The following is a 24,834-nucleotide window of genomic DNA, read 5'->3' as shown; positions in this document are numbered from 1 at the left end:
GGAATCCAAAACTTTTTGTCTAAATGAGTGATTTATACAATTTTCCATATTGTTTGCTGTGGAATAACCTGGGTAAAGAAACTGATGCTAAATTGAAACCTCACCTAAATTTGTAGAAATAATAATAACAATAATAACAATAGTAACATCATTGACTCAAACTGATAATACATGAATGTACCTAAATTATGGTTAAATATCCAAGTGGATACTTGCGTTGTTGATGGAAGCTCATCAATATAAGAGTATGAAATATCCTTAGCAATAAATTCTACAAATTTTCTTTTACTGATCTTCAGTAATCACTTTTATTGTAAAGTTGGTTTAGTTGTAGGAATAAATTTGATATTAATATGCAGTATATTGTTAGACTAATGAAATTCCAATAGTTGTATTTTTTGAAGAATCCTTAATGGTAATTATGTTTCTATTTGGTTATTGAGTTAAGACATTATCTTGAAGCATTTAAAGTGAAAGTGATGACCTACCTACTCAGCTGATGTGAAGCAGTTGTGCTTCTGGAACTTTGATTAGTAACAAAAAGCAGCAGTTGTATTTGAGATAATTGTTTTGAAGTTTTCAATTTGAAAATATAACAGTTTCATTATACTTTAGAGGCTCTAAAATACAGGTTTTAATAAATTAGAATACATTTTATAATTATTACTTTTGACATTTTATTTACACTATTAGATCAATTTAACATTAAAATAACAAAGAATGGCTTCTCATCTCACAAGGTGCTACTCATACAGACACTAGGTCAGGTTCTTGTAGAGTGTGTTATGTCATGCAGCATCAAACACACACGCTGGTACATGTTCCTAAGACAGTTTTTCAATGATTGCTGCCACTAGACAGAAATACATAAAAAATTTGAGTACAATTTGCAATTTCCTTTTTCCTCCCAGTAATATTAGTTTTTAATGATATCTTCAATGTCTAATATATATATATATAGGTAGATAGCTAGATAAATACATACATATATATATATTTAAAAACCTTCCTGAAAGAAGGCGAAGCCCGATCTGACTGAATTTCACTTCTCTCAACCAGGCAAGTCATTTCCTTTAGGAATTTGTATTGTGAGCTTTGTAATAAATCAGACTGAGAAAAGATGTGTAATAGCAGGACATTGTTCTGGTGAGGTATAAATAAATGCAGGATAAATAAATAATTGAAGAGTTTTAGACAGCTGGGTGTCTACAGCAATTGAAGCAAAGAAAGGCGCACTGTGAAACTTTGAAGAACTAAAGTGCCTCGTTCTCATATTCTGACAGAGTAATAGAGAGGACAGGATAAGGTAATATATAAATATATTATCATGAGTGCTTGTCTGTGAGACATAATTTACTAAGTTCAAATTTATTATTTATATTATTTATGTGGATTGTTCATAAGTGTACTTTGATCCTATTACCAAAAATTTAGAGTGATTTAAGAAAGAAGAGGAAAAACCATTGTCATATATATCATTTTGAAAATCTTTGACTAATATTGAATATTAACCTTGCAAATATTCTTTTATTCTGTCATATCACAGTATTATAATTCTCATCCTCCAATAGTCTTAATGTGGCATCATTGAGAATATTCTTGATATATCAGATTGCTTTACATCATGAAAATAAAATAATTCACTTCTAATGCATCTATATCTTGAGATGTTTATAAAATCTTTATACCATTCTGATAAATTCAATGTTCAAATTGTATTCTTAATTTTCCTTTCAATATATAATGCCATACTAGGTACAAATATGTGACTTAGAAATTTGTAACAAAGTTAGGCTGCAAAACACACTTATTTACTTTTATTCTATGGACACATTTTTATCCATTTTGTGTGTGGATATTCATTTATTCTGTAATATATATACACTTTGTAACATATATATCTTTTTAAAATATATACACTTATATAAATATATATATGAATACATACACACATTATATATCAATAACTCTTTACATTGAGTAACATCTTGATAAATTTTTATAAGATAAAAATGTGTTTAATACACCTAATTTGCTGACCATCACATGGAAAGATCTAGAGTGTCATTTGTTTTTTGTCAGGTAACCTCACTGACTGGCAGCAGCGACTTGTTGCTGAAACCCTGCTCTATGTGGGAGTATTTGAAGTCACCCTTGGAAAATAGCAACATTTAAAACCCACAGCGCAGACTCTACTGAATGCACATTGCCTTCATGTTATTGTACAATGAATAAAATCTTCTCAGTTACTGTTTTTATTATTGTACATAAATTTGAAAACATTTTTGCATCAAAGTAAATGTACCTTTTAATTCTATTTTCCAAAATATTTCAAAGTGCTTTTCTAGGTTTATATATGAATATTTTATATTTCTCATATATACATATATATTTCAATTGAATGTGCCAATATTTTTGGAGAGAATATTGTATTAGCTCCAAAGCAATACTATTGTAGGCATTATGATTTACCAGCAATATTTTATAGTAACATATTGCATTTTAAAATCTTCATATATACGATATGTAAGATGTATCAAATTGCAGTAAGTGCATAGTTCAAGATAGTTCCATAATGTCAGTATATTAATAAAACTCAATCCCAAGCAAAAGCAAAGAATGTCATTAAAATGAACAAAACCCCTTTTACATATTGTTAGTAATAAACTGCCTAATGTCAGCTTGCTTGAGACAATTTTCTTTTTCTGTTTCTGGGACATTGTGTCTGGGCATTTTATAGCACTACTACACTTGGAAAATTTCATGCATGCTACACTATGTATAAAAAACAAGCTAACACATTTTAGTATGTACTTCAATTGTTCAATATGTATTTGTTAATTTCAATATCAAAGGGCAGTAGATTGAATTGTAAACATAATCTTGCATGTGTGTGTATGTGTCAGCATGATCCGCGTGCATTTCTGTTGAACATTGTGACAGGGGCTGAGGGGCACCAACCCAGACACAGGAAGAATGTACTGTCATGTATTAAGGTTGTGTTCACTAAGCTGAAACTGGTCCCCTTCGAAATCTGACCACACAATTGTTTGTGGTGACCCTTTTCTCAGAGAGTCTATATCGCCTTATGAGTAAGGATACGAGAGAACTGATGAGCCCGGATAGTTTCAAACCATCATGAGATAGAACAGGAGGAGACTCTGTCAGGCTTACTTTACAGTTCAATGACAAGATCTGTTCAGCATTGCATTCAGCATTCATTTTCAAGTACCAATTCAACTTCTTTCATCAATAAACCTCATTCCCACCTCATATTCCATCCAAGGTTGGCTTCTGGGTTTTTGTTCAGTTACAAAATTGAACATTTTGGTATTTAGGCAGAGAAGCTTTTGGGTTCAACCTTAATTGTTGTAGACATCAAGACATACAGCAAATAATCTCTCTCTCTCTCTCTCTCCCTGATTCCCTTTACTTTCTTTGTCTATGCTTTTACTCTCAGACCTCAGCCTTTTATATGAATTACATAAATAATTCTCCTGAGCAAAGTTACAGAACTGATTGAAAATACTTTCTTTTTACTTTGCTAATGTCTTAAATCTATTCTATCAACAACATATTACATATAATGTAATATATTTAACTGAAGATTGAAAACTATAACTGTTCACTGATAAGGCTAGTTATTACAATCACAGTTTCCTCTGAGAAGAGAGAAATGTGAACCTTGTGTTCAGTTCTCTGAGTATATTTAATATTAGCAAATTTATTTTCCTTATTATTTACTTGCATCTATATCCATAGTAGAGTTGGAATTCTGGGCATGTTTTCTGTTCGATGGTCTTTCAAGTATGTTTCTGATCAAATGAAAAGGAGAAGCACATGCAGCGATTTTTCAAAATGAAAAAAGGATCACCACTATACCAACACCAAGAACTAAAATGTAGATAACACAGAAACCCCTAAAATGAATTGGAGAACTGAAATGGGAATTCAAATATTGGTTAAAATTTGAGAGATAAACTAACTCTCTCTCTTTCTCTCTGTCTCTTTCTCTCTCCCTCTCTCTGCCACACACACACCTCTACAGAGAAAAGCATATATATTCCTTTGCTTTAAGCAAATCACAGGAAAGTACAGGACCCCACTAAAGCAGATTAATGGACTTGAAAATTGGTAAGAGCCACATGAGAGCTGAGCAGTATAATGTACTAGGGAGCCACAGACAAAGGACAATTTTGTATAGATTCAAGTCTATTCCTAAAAAAACCTTCTGCAAATTTTAGAAAGCCTACGGGCAGACATGGGTCTGTGAGAACCTTCTAGTTGTAGTGCAAGCTTGGGAGAGGGAAATACATTTACTTAGGGAAAAAAAGTATAATTTCAACATTCTGCCCTAATACCTTTAAGAAACACTATCCTCAGAACCCTGAGGGAGGACGGAATAAAGTCAGCTATGAAATATATATCTTTAAGAACAGATTGTTTTGTAGAAAGTAATCCAAAGATAATAAAATCTTCACATGAAAAAGTGGCTTGCAATCCTGTATTTACAAAAGCACAATCTACAGTAGCAAGGATATGGAAACAAGCCAGATGCCTGTCAAAAGAGGAGCAGATTAAAAAAAATATCTATCTATCTATCTATCTATCTATCTATCTATCTATCTATCTAGTACAACAGCTCTATGTAATGCTACTCTGCCACAAGAGAATAAAATTCTACCATTTGCAGCAAAATGGGCCAAACTAGATCCCATTGTGCTGAGTGAACTAAGACCATATCAAAAAGGACAAATGTCATATGCTATCTATTATAAGGCAACCTTCATACAAAATACAAAATCAAGAGATATATAAGGGCCCAGCACAGTAGCTCAGTAGCTAAATCCTCACTTGCATATGGAATTCCCATATGGGCACCAGTTCACGTACTGGCTGCTCCACTTGCCATCTATTTGCTTGTTTCTGGCCTGGAAATCCAGTGAAGGATATACAGAATACTAGGACTGTGAGTCTGTGTGGGAGATCCAAGCTAAGCTCATGGCTTCTGGTTTGGGAATAGCTCAGCTCCAGTTCTTGTGGCCACTTGGGAACTGAACCAGTGGATGAAAGATCTTTCTTTCTGTATCTTCCTCTCTCTGTACATTTGCCTTCAAAATTAAAATAATTATTCCTCCTTTCTTGTCTTTTTTAAAGAAAACAGAGATACAGGTAAGCATGTATATGCATATATTTATCTAGATGAACGTATAATGAAGGCGGGTAAACCATGAAATGAAGATGTCATTGAGTTATGCATCTCTGTTTCTGAAAGTTGGACTCCCTATAAAACTCTTAACTATGTTATCTTAAAAATAGACTGCTGAACTTTCTCCCTGTGCTGTACTGACAATGTCATGATACACTTGAATAGGAGAATGATGGACTTGTGATTGTTGTTGAAGGATTGTACTATTATGGCATGGAGGGAATCAGTGGGTTGGGGGGTTGTGGAGAGGGGAAAAGGGAAAAATCCCTGAGCCTAAGGAACTGTATCATGAAAAAATCTTCATAAAATTCACACATCAAAATATAATTGATCCATACTTAATCAATGGTGTTGCAATATTTATTTTTCACTCTTTCTTATTTATTTATTTGTGGAAAAAAAGAAAAAGGGAGAAAGAAAGAGTTCTTACCCAAAGCAACTGTAGCTACAACTGTATGAAATCAAAGGCAAGGATTATGAACTTCATCTAGGAGTCCCGTGTGTGACAGTTAACCACTGGGATATCATTTACTAACTTCTCGGGTGCATGGGAATGATTCTGGATCACAAATGCAGCAGTTGGAATATAAATCAGCTTTCTGATATGCAATGCTGGCTTTGCAAGTGGCAACTTTACTCACCATGCCGTAACGCTAGCCTCAAGTGTTGAAATTTCAGTCTAAAACAATTCAACGATATGGAGCAGCAAATGCCCTCAATGCCTAAAGAACATTTCATTTGTTATTGCTGTAATTTTGGAAATATCACTGCTTATAAATATGTTAATAGACCTAATTATTTGTTCTTATATTGCCAAGCTCATGGTATCAGAAAAAAATTAATCCAGTTTCCTGGAATTAAATTTACTGGTATAAAATACACACAAGTTAATGTGACATGAAGCATTGAAACCACTCAGCTTATGGAAGAAGATGCTGCTTTACTGAAACTGTCAAATATACATCTTGCATATAGTTTAAGACACTTTCAAGTATAAAAAGATTCATGAAAGTGATGCACGCATTGTTTATGTATTCTAGATCTCCTAAATGGTGATCCTCTCCTCATTAGTGTTATAGTTAAGTATTAACAAGACACTTGTAATTGTCCAGGAATTTTCTTCATTGGCTTAAGCAAGAACAGACAGGTATTAGGTAAATGCTTCCTAATCCAGACACTTAAATCAATAAATGTCTAAAATATAACAAAGCATCTTGAGCATTCATGGAAAAACAAAAGAAAGATCAACTGGGATCAAGTTTGGGAAAAACATTTAAATATAGTTAAATATGTGATAGGTGTGGAATCGAAAGGAAATTTAATATGCATCACAAAGAAACTAGATAAATAATTGGTTCAAATAATGCAGACACCCCTTTCAGACTTTTTCAAAAACAAAACAAATGAAACACATCAAGATGTGCTTTGATAAGCCAGAGAAGTGGGACATTTCTTCTCAGCACTAAACAGTGACCATATGAGCTCATTGCTGATTGATATGACAGACACCACTCCCAACTCAACACCTAATGCTGCACCTGAGTTGCAAGCATGATTTGTATAATGTATTTCTAAAACTAATATGGCAAAAGATGTGATCTAGAAATTAAGCAACACAGCAGAAAACTTGTAGCAAACAAAAATTATAAAAGCAAAGTCTAAATAGCGTAGTAATGAAGGGGAGTAAATATAAGATAGCAAAAAAGGGAGAGCACAGTTTTTCTTTTAAAGATTTATTTTTATTATTTTTTCATTAGAAAGATCTTCCATCCGATGATTCACTCCCCAAGTGAGCGCAAGGGCCGATACTATGCCGATCCGAAGCCAGGAGACTCTTCCGGGTCTCCCACGCGGGTGCAGGGTCCCAAAGCTTTGGGCTGTCCCCGACTGCTTTCCCGGGCCACAGGCAGGGAGCTGGAAGGGAAGAGGGGCTGCCGGGATTAGAACCGGCGCCCATATGGGATCCCGGGCGTGCAAGGCGAGGACTTAACCACTTGCGCCACTGCGCCGGGCCCAAGAGCACAGTTTTTCAATGACAGCTTTATAACAAATGCTTATAAAATAAAAATAACTTCAATAACACAACATTTTCTTGAAGGTAAAGGGTCCAACGTTTGGGGTTTTAATGACAGAAGGATGACAGCAAGGTTTACCATGGTGCGTGTGTGTGTGTGTGTGTGTGATATTGTTCTTTATTTATTTATTGGTGCAAAAAACATTATTTAACTCCACGAACTCTTGGAAAGGCCTTTGTGATACTGGCTTGGATTCTGTAATAGCAATTAAATGTTTGTGCTGCACAACTATTTCAAATTTCAGTTTTCTTCTATACACTTTTCTTTCTTTTTTTTTTTTGTGACACTCTTGGTTTTTTTTTTTTTTATTTTTGTTCTGTTTGTTTTAGGAAATATTTTGTTTTTAGAAAATTTCTGCTTATTTATGTCCATACTTGTTACATACGGAACTGATTTGTTGCTACTCCAGGAATTCATTTTTGTTATAATTAAGCGGAAATGTGGAAGGTTTGAGTTTACAATTTATTTTTGTTTTGAAAGGTAGAACTTCCAAATGACTGAGTAGTAGTGATGTGATTTACGTAAGTGTTTTGGTAAGATGCACAGAACAGGCGCAAGGAGAAAGAATTAAAACAAATATTTGAGTGAAAATGCCATAAAATGAGAGAAAAGAGATTATGAGAAATAAATTATTTTAAGAAATATAAAATATGAAATTAACATTTATGCATTTTCATTATGCTTTACCTTGGAGTACACAATCATTTTGAAACAGCAAAGTTTTTAAATACTAATATGATTTTATGTTCATTAAATAATTTATTGATGATCGCATATTGAGTAGGAGATTAGGAAACAGATAAGGAAGCAAAATATTTAATATATTTATAATTGTCTGCTTGAGTATTTGTTTAGTTTAAGAGTTGTTTATACATCAAAAAAACAGAATTACAGAGAAAGAGACAGAGAGATCCTTCTGTTTAACTCACTCCCCCAAAGATCACAAAATGGTCAGAGCTAACACACACCAAATTCAGAATCCATGAATCCTGTTTTAGTATCCTACCAGGGTGGCAAGAGCCAAGTATTTGGAACATTTTCTATTCTTCCAAGGTAATAAGGGAAATGGAGCAGCCAGATCTGGAATCAACACTTCTAAAGGAAGCTGCCATTACAGGCTGTGCCTTAATCAGCATGCAAATATATTTGAATAGCAATGTAGATTTATTTAAAATGAAACTGGTATTCATATTTGAGTTAAGGCTTTAAGCTTTTCCTTTAACTCTACACATATATCTGTTAATTGTGTATTTTATGTTTTATGTATTTTTGTATATTTTAATATGTAATACCCAATTTAGACTGCTATAATTTCTTTCGTAAGGTTTATTTATTTTTATTGCAAAGGCAGATATACAGAAAGGAGGAGAGACAGAAAGGAAGATCTTTCATCTAAGATCTTCATTCCCCAAGTAGCCTCAATGGCCTGTACTGAGCCTTTTTCGAAGCCAGGAACTAGGAACTTCCTCCAGGTCTCCCACACAGGTGCAGGGTCTCAAGGTTTTGGGCTGCCCTCAACCATTTTCCCAGGGCACAAGCAGGGTGCTGGATGGGAAGTTGAGCCACCGGGATTAGAACCAGCGGCCATATGGGATCCCAGCATGTGTGAGGCAAGGACTTTAGCTGCTATGTTATGCCACCAAGCCCGACTGTTATAATTTCTAACAAATATGTAAATATTTTGCTCAATTTTAATTAAAAAAATCCATTCCTGAGCATTTATTTCTAAAACCTTATTTAACCATTTCATAAATTGTGATGATTAATATTTGTTAATATTTTTGCCTGCTATATGCCTTCTAGTACATTCAGCATTACAAATTAGAAAAGCATTCATAATAAAGATAATGCAAATCTGTAACTTAGTGTGTTTATGGAGAAACACGAACACGTTAGTTTTAGAAATATGCAGACTCATATCAGTTTTGAAAATATTACAAGGTTAACTCAGTACGTAGACTCATGTAATAAAATACTAAAATTATTATCTGAAAATATCTTAGATTGTATTTTTTTTTAAGATTTTTTTTTTATTATGTTTTCATTGGAATAGCATCGGCCATTGCGCTCACTTGGGAAGTGAATCATCGGACGGAAGATCTTTCTCTCTGTCTCTTCTCTCTAAATTTTATTTTAAACTCAAATTGTTACTCCTGGGAAGCATCACAATTCTAACCTGCTAATGATTTGTATGCCATTTCTAATTTAATAGTTTAATTTTAAACATTAAAAATAATCCACACAATTAGGCAAAGTTATTTACCTAAAGAAATCTTAATATTTCTCTCAATATTATTGTAGCAAACAGTCGTTAAACTTGAAATCTACATTGTTGTGTCACACACATGTAGATTTATACTTGTAAAATTTGGTAAAATATTATGATATTTAATGTTTTACAAATTTAAAGTTTTCAAAAGTTCAACTACTACACACTATGCTTATACGATTAAATAGAATGAAGTGGAAGTGTAAATGTGAAAATAAAAAACATCATACTGTGTCTTACCACTCTATACATCTAAATACCTACGTAGCAATCAGTTCAGGCCGACGCTGTGTTCCAGCAGGTCTAGCTTTTGTCAGCAAAGACAGTATCTTAAATGGACGCCAGTACCCTTCCCATCCATATGCCTGCTAATACACTTGGAAAAGGCAGTGGGAGATGGCATGAGCGCTTGGAACCATGCTTCTCAGATGGAAGAATCACAGAGTTCTTGCAACCAACATCAGCTTCATCCAGACCAGCCGTGGACCCTATAACCCTTCAGGGAGTGAATCAGTAGATGCCGAGATTTCTTTCTGTGTCCTTATAATTCAGTATTGATTTAAATTCATCACCTGTAAAATTTTTCTACACTTGATCTTAGCCAAAATGCCAGAAAGCAATTCCACATTTTTTAATGTTTAAAAAAGCCAAAAAGTGATTACTATATATGTGTGTTTTTGTGTGTTTTTGTGTGTGTGTGTGTGTGTTTGCATATGTTACCATATATTATTTGGTCAATTAAGTTTGTTCGTTCACCTACCATGAGAATTCTCAGGGTCAGTAATTTCATTTCTTGTGTCAAATTTAAACTAGAATGAAAAACATGAAGATGCTGTTGTCTTGTATGGTGCCCCAGGAAATCATAGCTGAACACACATGCTTCTGTTTTAGTCCTCCATTAATTCTATTACATCCTTTGACTTTTACTTCATCAGGACAAACTTTACTTGCATTAAAATGTCCAGTTAATCTTATCCAAAGAATGTTATAGGGTTTTTCCAAAAATGAAAAGTTAGAATTAAGGAAACATTCTTGTATTCCAGAAATTGTTTTAAATAAATCAATGATCATTTTCAAACTGTTAATTTTTAAGAAAAAATTATCTTTACTGAAATTAATTCAATAAGATCTTTACATATCAAAACTCTTAATGGGAGGATCCAAAGATTTTTTTTTAAAAATTCATCTGAGATGCTGATTCATGAATAATATTTAATTAGAAGAATGATGCTAAAAAATGTGTGATGAATGTGTGTTTTAAATCACTATGACATTCAAACCAAGCTGATATGAGAAGAAAGGGAGCACTTCAAATTAATCTGAGTAAAGCGGAATTTTTAGAACATATATTGATTTTTGACCTTCCAAAGACTTTCATAAATCATGATCACAGTGTGCCATTCCTGTGTGTCCTTGCCTCAGCAAGCCATCGTCTTTTACCTCCCTTCCAGGAAAGAGCAGTTTTCTTAGCTTGCCTTCTCACCTATACATTTTACTTACTTCTATCTTTTTTGTTTTACCTACAATGTTGCCAGCTATGCACATGTTGTCCACATCGCAAGGTTAACAAAATGAATTAATGAATAATAATACTTTATTTTTAGAATTCACTCCAAGATAAATAAATTAAAAGAAATCAAGCACATCAGAGTTTGCAGCTTGTAAATGTGATTTTTTTTAATATCTCATGCTAAAACATTTTTTGACTATAAGCACTTAAATGTATTGCTTATCATTAGTAAAGCTCATTTAAAGTTATAAATTCTGTGTTGTTCTCATATTCTGAGTACATCATACATGATGTCAAATTTGTATTCAGATTAAAACAAATTGATAAATGTTTTTGCAATTTTAATGCATATGAAATCAAGAGCAGCATTATCCTGTGATATTCAAGGAATGATTAGTCTTATCTCATTTATATTTATTATTCTTTTCTATTTTGATTATTTTTCACATATTCTGATTATTCATTACCATTACTTCCATAATTGATTGCTCATAATGAATAATTTGAGCCTTACCCAACTGAAGTACTTTTTCTTTGGGAAAACACTAAAAATGTGACATGAAAATATACCTTATTGGAGAGTGCAAAGATTGCCTGAAATAAGACAATAGAAGTGAAAAAATTAAATAATACTGAAATAGTTAAATGTACAAAAATGGCATATATGGGGAGCATTTCACCGTGAGCTGATCCCACGCCTAGGAGGGGCCACAAGATGGCGGCTGGCCAAGGGCCAGGAGGTGGGATTTGTCCCGCCAGTACGTGAACAGGAAGTCACAGGGATAGGCTAATGCCCCCACTGTGATTATGCCATTGCTGCTTGCCTATCAGGTAGTGCCCAGTGGGCCCACGGGGAGAAGTGATTGGTGGAGAACTGTACATAAGCAGCCTGCTTTCAGCAATAAACCTTTTCATTCGCCTGCTTTTTGTTCACCTCTCCCTTTTCATTCGCTCGTTCATTTGTGTGTGTGTGTGTGTGTTTCATTCGGTGTGTGTGCCGGTTGTGGTTGTGGTTCCTGTTTTTCCAGGCCCTCGAGATTCCTTGTCATTTTAGTGTTGCCTCAGGATGGCGGCAGGCACATATTACCCAGTCTATGAATCAGAAACTTCTTTGTAGAATGTTTCTTAATATCTTGTACTCTTGAAATATGCACTAAAGAAGCTTCTAAAATCAAAGAAACCTCAATGCAATGCCTTCTCTGAAGGGTATCAACTTGACATATTTCTTTCAAGATTATGAATTCTATAATGGAAATATCATGACATTAACCTGAGGTTTTCACTAACTGATCTGAATTAAATAGATACACACCAAAGGAAAGGTACCCTTAGGAATTTGAACACAGAATAATAATGGCCTAATTTATTCAGAATATAAAGAGCAGCTTAAGTTCAGCAAAGCAATTATAGTTTCTATCTTGCAGAAATGTTTTATTTTAATCTGTACAGTCAAGCTATTTTTCTCTGACAGTAATTGCTTGCTATCCATAGCATCAGTTTTCTGTCTATTGGTGTATCCATCTTTATCTGTCTGTCTATCTATCTATCTATAATATCTTCACATTCTCATTCAAGTGAATGAAATATGCAGTCTCTGGAAGTATAAGTAGGGAAATTTTACAGTAATGATCATTTTTCTGTGAAAGGCATTTATAAACTAAGTCAATTTAATTTATTGGAAAAATAAGAAATGCAAATATAAATATACATATATACAATTTTTTTTGAGAGCAGAGCTAGATGTATAAACACACTACAAAGATACAGTTGGCAAGCAGGCCAGGTGCAGACTAAAAACTACTGGCAGAAATGAAAAAATATTTAGACATTTATAAATATAAAGTGAATTTAGGATTTAGGATTAAATGGAAAAAGAGCAAAAGGAAGGATTTATTCTTTTTTAAAATTATTTATGCTTTGAAACACTCTTTAAAAATTTTACTTATTTTTATTGCAAAATCTGATATAGAAAAGAGTGACACAGAGTAAAATCTTCTATCCACTGGTCCACCCCACAACTGACCACAAAGGCCAAAGCAGGACCAATCTGTAGCCAAGAGCAAGGAGCTTCTTTTGAGTCTCCCACTTGGGTTCAGGGTCCCACGGCTTTGTGCCATTTTGACTGCTTTCCCAGGCCACATGCAGGGAGTTGGACGGGAAGTGGGGCAGCCAGAACACTGCCGGCACCCGTATGGGATCCCAATGCATGCAAAGTGAAAACTTTATCCACTAGTCACAAGGAAACCTCTGTGCAGCAGGATTTATCTTAAAAGCTGCCTTCTATTTACTTCTATCATATTGTTTTATTTCCTAAATAATAAGAACTAAAGTACTCCTGTATTTGATTCAACTTCTAAAAGTAGTATGATTCCCTGGAATATGCTTTTGAAATAGTATGCTTGGGTGATCAGTTTGTTGAAGTAGTTTAAACAGGTACCTGCAATGCTGACATCTCAGGGAAGCTCCATTTTAATTTCATAAAATCTACTTCTGATCTGGCGTCCTGCTCCCATACCCAGAAAGTCAGCAAGAGACAACCCATACATTTGGAAGCCCGACATTCAGGTGGGAGCCCTTGATTATTTTCTGGCCTCCTGGTTTCTGCTTTGCCTAGCCTTGGCCTCTATGACCATTTAGGGAGTGAGCCAACAAATGGGGACTTTTTCCTGTCCCTCTCTGTAATTCTGATTTAAAATAAGTGGATAGATTAGAAAAATATATCTATTAATTTATCAAAATTGTTAATAGCTATTTCTATCTTCATCAATTACCATTATACTTTTTTCAATAGATGTTTGGGAGTTAAGAATTATTTAATATCAAATTAGTGATAAATATTGATAATTTGAAAATATTTGGTGCAGATTAGTAAATAGTTGTTGCATTTTTAAAGATTTCATAATAAAGTCAGAGTTCTGGAGAAAGGAAAGAAAAAACAGAGAGAGAGAGAGAGTCTTCTATCTGCTCAGTCAGTCTGCAATTGGCCAAGATGGCCAGGGCTGGGCCAGGCTGAATCCCGTGTCTTTGAGCTTTGTCAGGGCTACCATTTGGTTCAGGGACACAAGAAATGGCATGGATCTCTCTTCACTGCATTCCTGGGTGCATGAGCAGGTACCCGAGCCAGAAGAGGAGCATCTGAGATTTCAACTGGTACTCGTATCGGATGCTGGCTTTGCAGTGAACAATTATCCTTGGTTTATCACAGAACCAGCTGCTCCCAATAACATTTAACATTTAACATACTGATTTATTCAAATACATTTTGAATAAAATGACTTTGAAGGTAATCAACTTTAATGAAGTCTTGTTTTCTCATTACCATACTCCCTATTTTAAACACAATTTAAATTAAATATGGAAACCATTTTATTAATGACATCACTTTTACTCCTAGATTCATCTGTATATTGTGAACAAGTGTATGCTTAATTCGTGCATCATCAAGCTAAGTTTGTTTTAAGTGAAATAACTTGCTTTTATCATGGTATAGTTCCTTGTTTTGTTCATAATGTATGTTTTCTATTTATGGGTCTCCACTTGAGCTAGCCCTTCCTGCAATCAGTCCAGAAGTACTTTTAAGCAGTCATCAAAACAATCTTCCTAATCTTTAAATCTCTCACTTTTTCCCCTTTAATAGTCTTCTGCTTTTGTGTGAATGTCTGAAATTCATTGATATTCATCGAGTTTTTCAGACATTTTTAATACTTTTATCCCTAGGTTTGCTTTAAAAAATGTAATGTATATTTAAAAAAATTAAACACCAGATTTAATTGAGAGGAAAAATTAATTATTAGCGTATTTTTATTATTAAGACAATGACTCCACTATTATTTATATATAAACATACATAACTGAATCCAGGGGCCCTTATTTTATAATTCAAACACGATGGTGTTAAAAATGAAAGCTTTTCCAGTCACATAATATTTTTCAGACTGAGTTGACTATCATATGTCATTAACTGAGTAAGAAAGCCATCTTCTTTCAGTATGCATGTAATCACAATTTTAGCAAACATGTGCCATTTTAAAAGATTGTTACAATTTGAAACACTGCAAGAGACACATGACCAGTATCTCTCAGAACACATGTCAATTTGAGGAATGAATCACCACTGGCTTAGCAGGCGCATTGATTGTGCTCATCTACAAAAAGATGTGCTTAGGATGTTCTTGTAGACGTGGTTTTTGTAATGATTCTATTTTGTAAGAATGTGGAGTGCCTGTTTTTCTATTTGTTTTCCCTTATTCTGCATTTGTCGCCAGCAAAGACAGTTGTGTAGAAGCACAGGTAAATCAGAAACTTATGTGGTGTAATGCATTGCTTACAGTTTTAAACCTACCTTGTCCTTAGGTTTTCCTACATTTGAAAATGATGGTTTCACTCTGAGTTTTTTTTTTTTTTCTCCTGCAGCTGCATTAGCAGATGCAGGTTTGAAACATTTACCTCACGCCAACCCTGTAATTGACCTGATTGATCATAATGCTAAGATTCTGTCTCTGAATTCACTAAAAGCCACTGTAAATATATAGCACAGGATATTATATTGACACAGAAGATCCTAATAATAGTGTATCTTTAAGGAAATACATATCATTTTCCTAACAGAACCAACTAAGGTGTTTGTAATGTAAATACATCTCTCCTTTGGCTTTGAAATGAGAAACAGCATATCATTTTGTTTTCTGCTACACATTTCATACTCTTTAAGTTTTCACACAAAGAGTAAATTGTCCAGACACATAATATTAAAAAAATTTACTTTGTTATTTAAGATAACATGGATTTATTTAACTAAATTGTTGAGTGAAATATGCAAAGCTAAATGCAAAGTGACATATAAATATAGCATAAATAAGCCTTTTTAAACTAAGTTGAAGTGACCAATTTCTGTAGAATACTGAGATTGCCTTTCAGCTGTTGTAACCCTGACTAGCCCAACCACTGTAGGCACATGTCGAGGGAGAAAATGAGTGTCTGAATCCTGTTAATAGATCACTGTGATCATTTGCTCTTTCAAATATGCTCTTAAATGATGGCAGTGGCAAGTAAACATCTGACAGTATTTCCTGGCTGATAAAACACTGGGACATCTCAAAGGAAGACACATGTTTAGCAAAGATCGGATTTTAAAGGATAAACGCTAAGTGAATCTGATAATCTATGTGGAAGATATTTAGAGCATAATGGAACTATCTTTTGACAAGAGAGAAATGAAGGAAGAAAAAAAGAAAGAGAAAAAGAAAGAAAGAGAGAGAGAAAGAAAGAAGAAAGAAAGAAAGAAAGAAAGAAAGAAAGAAAGAAAGAAAGAAAGAAAGAAAGAAAGAAAAAAAGAAAGAAAGAAAGAGAGAAAGAAAGAAAAAGGAAGAAAGAGGGAGGGAGGAAGAAAGGAAGGAAGGAAGAAATGGAGAAAGGATGAAAGAAAGATATGGAGAAAGGAAGAAGGAAAGAAGGAAGGAAGGAAGGAAGGAAGGAAGGAAGGAAGGAAGGAAGGAAGGAAGGAAAGAAGGAAGAAAAATACATCCACAGACAAGCTTTTCAAAGTGCCTAACACACAAATACGCAAATGCAAATCCTTGATATCTAATCTATCTCAGATAGCCTGTGAGTCCCATGTATCAGTTTGCTCTTATCTGAAGCAGATTTCAAAAACTAAAGTGTTGTGAGCTGTTGTGAACATTTCCCTGAAGCCATAACTCTTTAGTTAGTAGGGTGAACAATGGAGGACTCCTATTATCAGTTTCCCTGCCCTTCAACTTACCATCTTTAAGTCTCAGAATGCTGGTACAAACAACATGAATCTATTCTTATTTGATACTGTAGAGTATGAGTAACCAGCATTTCACTAGTTTCCCTGTTCCAAAATTTGTGAAAATACTAGCTGAAGAATGACATTGTTTTCCATGGCCCATTTGAGTATCCACTTGGAAATCATCAGAGCTAACACCCAACAGCTGCATTAGTCCAGCCTCTCATAACCATCATTCCACTCTTCCATAAAGCTAAGATATTATAGGAAAGTGTTATCACCACAAACGTGCTAAATATGTGAAAGAATGTGTGTTTTAATTATCTATATTTAATTTTCCACACTGAATATTTACTACATGAATATTTTACTACATGAATGTACACATAATTTCCAAAACATAAAGTTTTCCAAGAGCTTTTCAGTGATGCCTTATGAATTCAAATTATGTTATAGCAGTCAGAAAAAAAGAAGGCATCCTCTCATTTGAACACAATGGATGCAACTAGAAAACATGCTCGGTGAAATAAACCCATCTTAAATAAATGAGTTTCATATAGATTGTCTGATGTGTAGCATCTCATATGAAACATATAAAGAGTGAGAATGAATGAATCATTTAGGATCCAAGTGTCCTTTTTAGCCCCTGTTTATGCTCCAGTGGAAATATGGTCTTGTTATCTTTTAATTTTTTACTTGTTGAGACTTATGTCTGCGCAAATACAGTTGAAGTTACAGAGAGGGCATAGCGGTGTGGGGGAAGCACGAAAGCCAGAGCAGTGCACCAGTACTCTTGGAGCTGTGCCTCTAGAAGGCAGCAGATCTATTCTCCTTATGCTAATAAAAAAAAAAGAAAAACAAAATTAAAAATAAAGCACTTATTGCAAAAAAAAAAAAAAAAACACTCCTCTAACATTCTGTAGATTCCTTTATATCTGGCAAAACCAGAATTTTATTAAAATAAAATATTATGTAAAAATTACAGTTTCAAATGTTTACACTAAATCTATTTGAATTATGGCACTTACCATGTGTAACAAGCTTGTGAAGGACAAATAAAAGTATGAAGACACACAATGAATGAGATGAGTGTTTTCTATTAATAATATCCATTCTAATTTCAAGGCAATCACTATTAAAAAATATCCTTTCTGTTCAAGAACATATAAAGTGTTGTATTTAACTACTATAAAAACTTTTTTAATATAGCAACCTTATTATCACAGTCATTTCAAGTTATTTTGACAATTTTAAATGAAAGATCAATAAGCTCTAAAAAGCTAATGTCTTCAACTGTTGAAACTGTCTCACCAAATTAATGTAAACAATGTGTAGTTTAACTGAGGGGAAAACCAATAAAGTAACTGAAAAAATTTCTCTTCTGAAAACAAAACTTTAAAATAATGTCCAAGAGAAATCATGGGAAAAACAAATATCTAAAATATTAAATGGAATCATAATCATGATTATAACATTCATATGAACTGCAAGCTCATTATCTTAATTTTTAAAATATTTGTAAACATAGTTTTTATGGACACAGCTGTTAATTTCTAAAACTATATGCAGCATTATCTTTCTACTTAATGTTCATAATATTTTTATATAAACATCTATACCACTTACAAGTAATTCTTTGCAAAAGGGAATTGCTAATACTTAAATAAGTAATATACTACTTTCTGTTAGAAATATAAAACTAATGAAGAAGCGGCCTTGTGGTACTCATGTTCACAGACCAAGGAGACAGTATATTCAATCATACATTCACATTGTTGAAGAGTATGTTTCTATCCTAATCTATCCAAATCATTTTGTCATCATTCTTATTATTCAATGTGAAATAAAGAAAAAAGTCAAAATTTCTTTTGCAACTTGGTTTACTTTTATGTTTTTAATTTTATTGAGGTATCCAAATGCAAACATATTCACAATCCAATTATTCAATTTGTGTGTAAGTAAGGGCTATGAGGATACGAAGAGATAATAGAAATTTTCGTTTAGAGTTGAGGCAAAGTGGTCACTCTCAAATCCAAGAAAAGAACAAAAAAATAATTATCTCAACGCTGTAAATGTGTTGTAATTGAGACTTTTCACTCTCAGACAAGGTTAGGTGTGCAGTAGAGCTTTTCTTACTTTTAGAAATTCATTTTCTTTTACAGCTTTCATCCATTATCAAAGAACAGCATCCTTTATACATGAAATTATTCACATATTTTAACTTTAATCAGTCACTTTCATAACATAAAGCACAGGTATTATATAATTCATAGACAAAATTCTTTAAAGATATAATCACTTTTCTCTAACTTTCTTCAATTATTGCAAAGGTGCATTTTCAATTTACTTTGTAACCACAGGTTTCATGATCCATTAGTTGAAGTGTGTAATGAATGAAAAATTGAAAGACCACGTTGAATAGCAATATACACAAGGCTTACAAACAAAAGTAAAATTCCAATCTGTCAATTTCACTCATATATATTATTTTTTGCATTCTATGTATTAAATACAACAAATCAGAAAAAACTGCATTATCTTTCCTGCATCTTATTTCACTATGCATAATAATTCCAGTTGCATCAAATGTAATGCAAAAATCAAGATTTGTTTCTGTTTTGTGTGTGTGTATGTGTGTAGTATTCCTTCATGTGTGTAGTTTCTTTTTTCAGTCATTAATAGATTCCCTATGTTAGGTATTGTAACTTGAGCCACAGTAAATGAGAAGTCACAAATAATCTCTAAAGTGTTTATTTAATTTTCTTTATGTATATTCCCAGCAGTGTGATGATTGAGTCATAAAGTAAATATGTATTTTGATATCTGAGGCATCTTTTTTTAGTGTTTCTATCAGTTTATCTTTACTTTTTTTTTTTTTAAAGATTTATTTTTATTATTTTTTCATTGGAAAGGCGGATATACAGAGAGGAGAGACAGAGAGGAAGATCTTCCGTCCCATGATTCACTCCCCAAGTGAGCGCAACGGGCCAATACTATACCGATCCGAAGCCAGGAGCCACTTCCGGGTCTCCCATGCGGGTGCAGGTTCCCAAAGCTTTGGGCCGTCCTGGACTGCTTTCCCAGGCCACAGGCAGGGAGCTGGAAGGGAAGCGGGGCTGCCGGGATTAGAACCGGCGCCCATATGGGATCCCGGGCGTGCTAGGCGAGGACCTTTAACCACTTGCGCCACCGCGCTGGGCCCAATCTTTACTTTTTTTTAAAAAATCTATTTGGTTTGTTGAAAATAACACCCTATTTACAAAAAGAAGGAGAGATAGAAATATCTTCCATCCATAGCTTCTCTCCCCACATGGCCACTACAGCGAAGCCCAAGTTATTCAAAGCTAGGAGGTTCTTTTGAATGTCCTATGTGGGTGCAACGTCTCAAGGCCTTGGGTTTTCCTCTACTGCTTTCCCATACCACAAGCAGGAACCTGGATGGGAAGCAGAGCACCTGGGACACAACCTAGCATCCATAAGTAGCTTTTATTTACATTATTTGATATTCAGTGAAAGTATTTTTTTCGTTTGCCTGTTGCTCATTGTTAAAAAAAAAAAAAAAAAAAAAAAAGTTGTTATTGTGTTTTTTCACTTCAAAGCTCAATGGCTTTGTTGATGTTGAGTTCCAGTAGAGATTATAACATTCTCAGATTATGTGCACAAAATTAATATGTTGACTATTTGTGATTCTTAGCCTTCACCATAATAAACCCTGAACAGGACCGAAGTCTTCAAAAGTAGCAATGAAATAGTCATGGGAATCACAAAAGTCACAGTCTCACTGTTGTGATGTTAATTATACTAAGGAAAGGATAAATCAAGAAGTGATCATCTGTGATCCCTCAGTCTTACATATCTCCTGGCCCATCACATTCTCTTCCTTAACAGTGTTCTAACTGTTCTCTTATATCTACTGATATATCTATGTGACAATGGCCATAGTTTGGCTGTCAATTGGCTTTAGTTTTAGTTACAATTTGGACATGCAACTTCAGCTTCTATTTCAATACACCATGATTGCACTCTTATTGTTTTTTGTTTTTTTAAGATTTATTTTATTTTCATTGGAAAGGCGGATATACAGAGAGGAGAGACAGAGAGGAAAATCTTCCGTCCGATGATTCACTCCCCAAGTGAGTGCAACGGCCGATGCTATGCCGATCCGAAGCCAGGAGCCTCTTCCGGGTCTCCCACGCGAGTGCAGGATTCCAAAGCTTTGGGCCGTCCTTGACTGCCTTCCCTGGCCACAGGCAGGGAGCTGAATGGGAAGTGGTGCTGCCAGGATTAGAACTGGCACCCATATGGGACCTCGGGCATGCAAGGCGAGGGCCTTAACCACTTGCGCCACCACGCCAGGCCCTGCACTCTTATTGTTAAAAGAAACCCATTTTTGGTATTAATTTCATCGTCACACAGCTGTAAATAATAGCCAGAGCTCTGAGATAACACATTCCTTCTGGAACAAGCTCTGCACTTTTGACTTTCTCTTCCTTTAATTTTATTGAAATACTGGAAAACAAAATGACAAGCATATACTCGCAAATAGCACCACCTCACATCCTAATATGAAGAGCAAGTTTGCTACTAATTATACACTTTATGTATGCTTTTTCATTATGATTCAACCACATTCAGTGTTTCATGATCAGTGGTTAAGGATATCAGGTTCAACCCAAGTGACAGAAAGGTTTTTAAAACTTTCACATGAATATGAATTAATCTAGGGACTTTTAAAGTTGAATTCTGTGTTCTATTTTTATTCATTGGATGAAAACTGAGATATTGTGTGGTAGGAAGTTTCTTGGTGAAATGATGTGCTTCCCAGGTGTAGGTAATTGCTGGGCTGTAGCTCCCACTTGTACCTAGGCAAATGTTACATTGCTGGGAGAAGAGACAACAGCTGGTGGGCATTCTGGACCTGTTTAATGCCAAATCCGTGTCAATTATACCACTCTTTCATTGTCTTCCCTTTTTTTTTCTTTTTTTTTTTTCAAGATAAATGAAGAAGGCAGAAAACTCCAAGCCATGACACATCAACACAAACCCAGGCAGAGGGGCGTGCAGATTGCCCAGGGGATGGGTTCTAGGAATGTACCGGAGTGGGGGTGCCTGAGAACATGCTTCACAGGGAGACAATGACTTCTGGAGTCTTACATGGACCAGACCACTGTACTCACAGTGCAGCGAGGGTGTTGAGTTGAGGAGGTGTACAAGGGGGGACCTTTCCTCATGGAAGTCATGCCCTGGGTTGAAAAACATCACCCACCACCCACTGATACCTGAAAAAGCTGTGGCAGTGGGTGTGCCTGGCTGTGTTGGGCCATGGTACTCACCTGTGAGTGTCAGAGCAGGTGGTGGGCCAGATTAGGCTCAGATGCAGAACCCACCAGAACATGAGAGAACTATATGTGAGGGCAGATTGTGTATAGAAATTGCGTGCTCACCCCTGTAAAACTGTAGCACCCATTGGTTTACACCAAGAGCTGCGGGTGATGATGGGTTAAGCTAGGATGGATGTCACAGAACTCATCTGACAAGAATCCACCTGATACTCACAGGAGCTGGACCTGCGAAGCTGGGTGGGGCGAAGCCGCAGGACCCACTGGCACATACAAGGGCCAGAAATAAGGGTAGATCATTGCAGGTAAAGCCACTGCTTCCGATGGCATGAATGAGATCTAGGACTGGGAGTAAGACTGGTAGGAGAACTTGAAGAACTCCGCTACTATGCCATAGCTCTTGCTAGGGAGCACAAGTACCGGGGATGGGTGTGGGCCAAGCAAGGCAAGGCTGAGCCACTCATCAGCAATTGTGTGAGCTGGTTTTGGGGATAGGCTGGCCTGTGCTTTGCCTCAGCATCCACTGACATATATGAGAGACAGAGGGTATAGGCTATGTCTAGCTGGGCTAGGATGCCACTCCTATCGGTGATATATGAAACTTTGGGTTTGCCATACACCAGGCTGGGTTGAAACACCCACCAGCCTATCCAAGATCCAGGGATAGGAAAGTGCTTAAGGGCCTAGTGAAGGATCTCTGGAGTCTGCTGCTGCTGCACTGCAGCACCCACTAATGAATATGAGACCTGGAGCTGTGGGCTGAACTGGATTGGCTAAGATTCTCCTGCTAGACCAGGCAGGGCTGCAGCACCCATTGGCAGGCATGTGACCTGGGTCTTGGGACAGACAGGGCAGAGATAATTCACAGCATACACTGACATAAGTGAGACAGGACAGAGTACAGCCTGGACAAGCTGAATTATTTTTTTAAGATATATTGTATTTTTATTGAAAAGTCAGAAATACAGAGAGGAGGAGAGACAGAAAGGAAGATGTTCTGTCCGATGACTCACTCCTCAAACGACTGCAACGGCCAGTGCTGCGCCAATGCGAAGTCAGGAGCCAGGAACTTCCTCCAGTTCTCCCAAGTGGATGCAGGTTCCCAAAGATTTGTGCCGTCCTCGGCTGCCGTCCTCGATCTGGATGGGAAGCAGTGCTGCTGGGATTAAATCCTGCCACGGGCAAGGTGAGGACTTAAGTGCGATGCTATTGTGCCAGGGCCTGCAATGTTGAAGTATAAGGGCTGATCTTGAGCCATGTTAGGTTATTACACCTGCTGTTGAAAGCTGGGGCTGGAAGCAGGCCAGGCTGAACTTGGCTATAGCATGTGCTGGCAAAAACCAAGAAGAGAAGGCCATCTACATAGAGCCACAGATCCTGCTGGCACACATAAGATCCAGGGCTTTGAGCAGGCCTGATATGGCAATCCCAAGGACTCCTTTGTAGGGTTACTGATTTCACTAAGCATGAGATTAGGATTGGAAGTGGAGTGCTCTAGGGCAGGCCACAGTGGACAGGCTTCTGTACCCAATGCCACAGAGGAGACACAGAATAAATGTGGGTCAGCTGATCTAGATGACAGCACCAGCTGACATGTGTCGAGAGTGGATGCAAGTCATGTCAGGCTGGAATATACTATCTCCTTGCAGGTGCAAGATTTGGGGCTAGGAACATGCCTGGCAGTGGAACTCTGAGAACTTCCCTGCTAGGCTCATCCTATCACTGGTGAGCTCAAGAACCGTGGCTGATGGTGCAGCAGTTTGTACAAGGCAACAGCAAGTGTCAGTGTGAGGGGCAGTTTGGGTTGATTTAAGTTGCACTACCCACAGGTATACACAAGAGCCAGATGAGATACAGCAAGGGCCAGGTTAGGCCACAGCACAGGCTGTCATGTGCAAAAATCAGGGCTGAGGTGAGCCTGGTAGGGGTTATTTAGAATCACCCCGAGTATGCCACAATACTTGCTGATATGTGTAACAACAATTTTGTTGAAGTCTAGCAGGAGTGGGCTGCAACACTTGAAAGATTGGGCTGCAGTGAAACTGACCAGCCAATTATACCCACTGGTATCTTCATTGCGTGATGCAGTTAATGGACTGAACCTGACCCTGTATTGGTTGGCACACACAAGCATCAAGTCTGAAGTCTTCAGAGCAGAGTTTTTTGTAGGGGGGATTCACAACTGGATTGTTGAAATTAGACACTGGCCACAGGGAAAACCACAAGATGTCTGCCACAATTTTGGACCACATAACTGGTCCTATACAGTTACCAATGCATGTTCAGTGCAATCTGGTGACATGACCTCCAGCTCATCTAGGCCAGTAAGGGACATCAACTGCTTCATCAAAAAATGAGAAGCAGAACAGATTAGGCAATTGTCCTGGCCAAGTTTTGCAGCATGTTTCTGGATTCGTAGATGCATTAAGGTGCACTTTGCCAATTAGCAGACTCGAAAACATTTTTTCAACCCTGGAGCAATGAAACCAATAACTTCTTAGAGCTAGCCAAACCACTCAAGTAACACTCTGAACACTCCTCCCCATATCAGGGTCTCTGACGTGTGACCATTCCCTGTCCTTCCATGTAATCTAGTTTGCCACAAAGGAGTGGCCCCTGAGGACAAGGTGCAGAAAAATAAAAACAGAGTAAGACAAACAAGCAAAAGCAACAACAAAATTGT

The sequence above is a fragment of the Ochotona curzoniae genome, unplaced genomic scaffold, assembly GCF_017591425.1.
Source record: "Ochotona curzoniae isolate NIBS_2020 unplaced genomic scaffold, NIBS_Ocur_1.0 scaffold_4506, whole genome shotgun sequence".
NCBI classification, from domain to species: domain Eukaryota; kingdom Metazoa; phylum Chordata; class Mammalia; order Lagomorpha; family Ochotonidae; genus Ochotona; species Ochotona curzoniae.
This window is presented reverse-complemented; position numbering follows the sequence as displayed.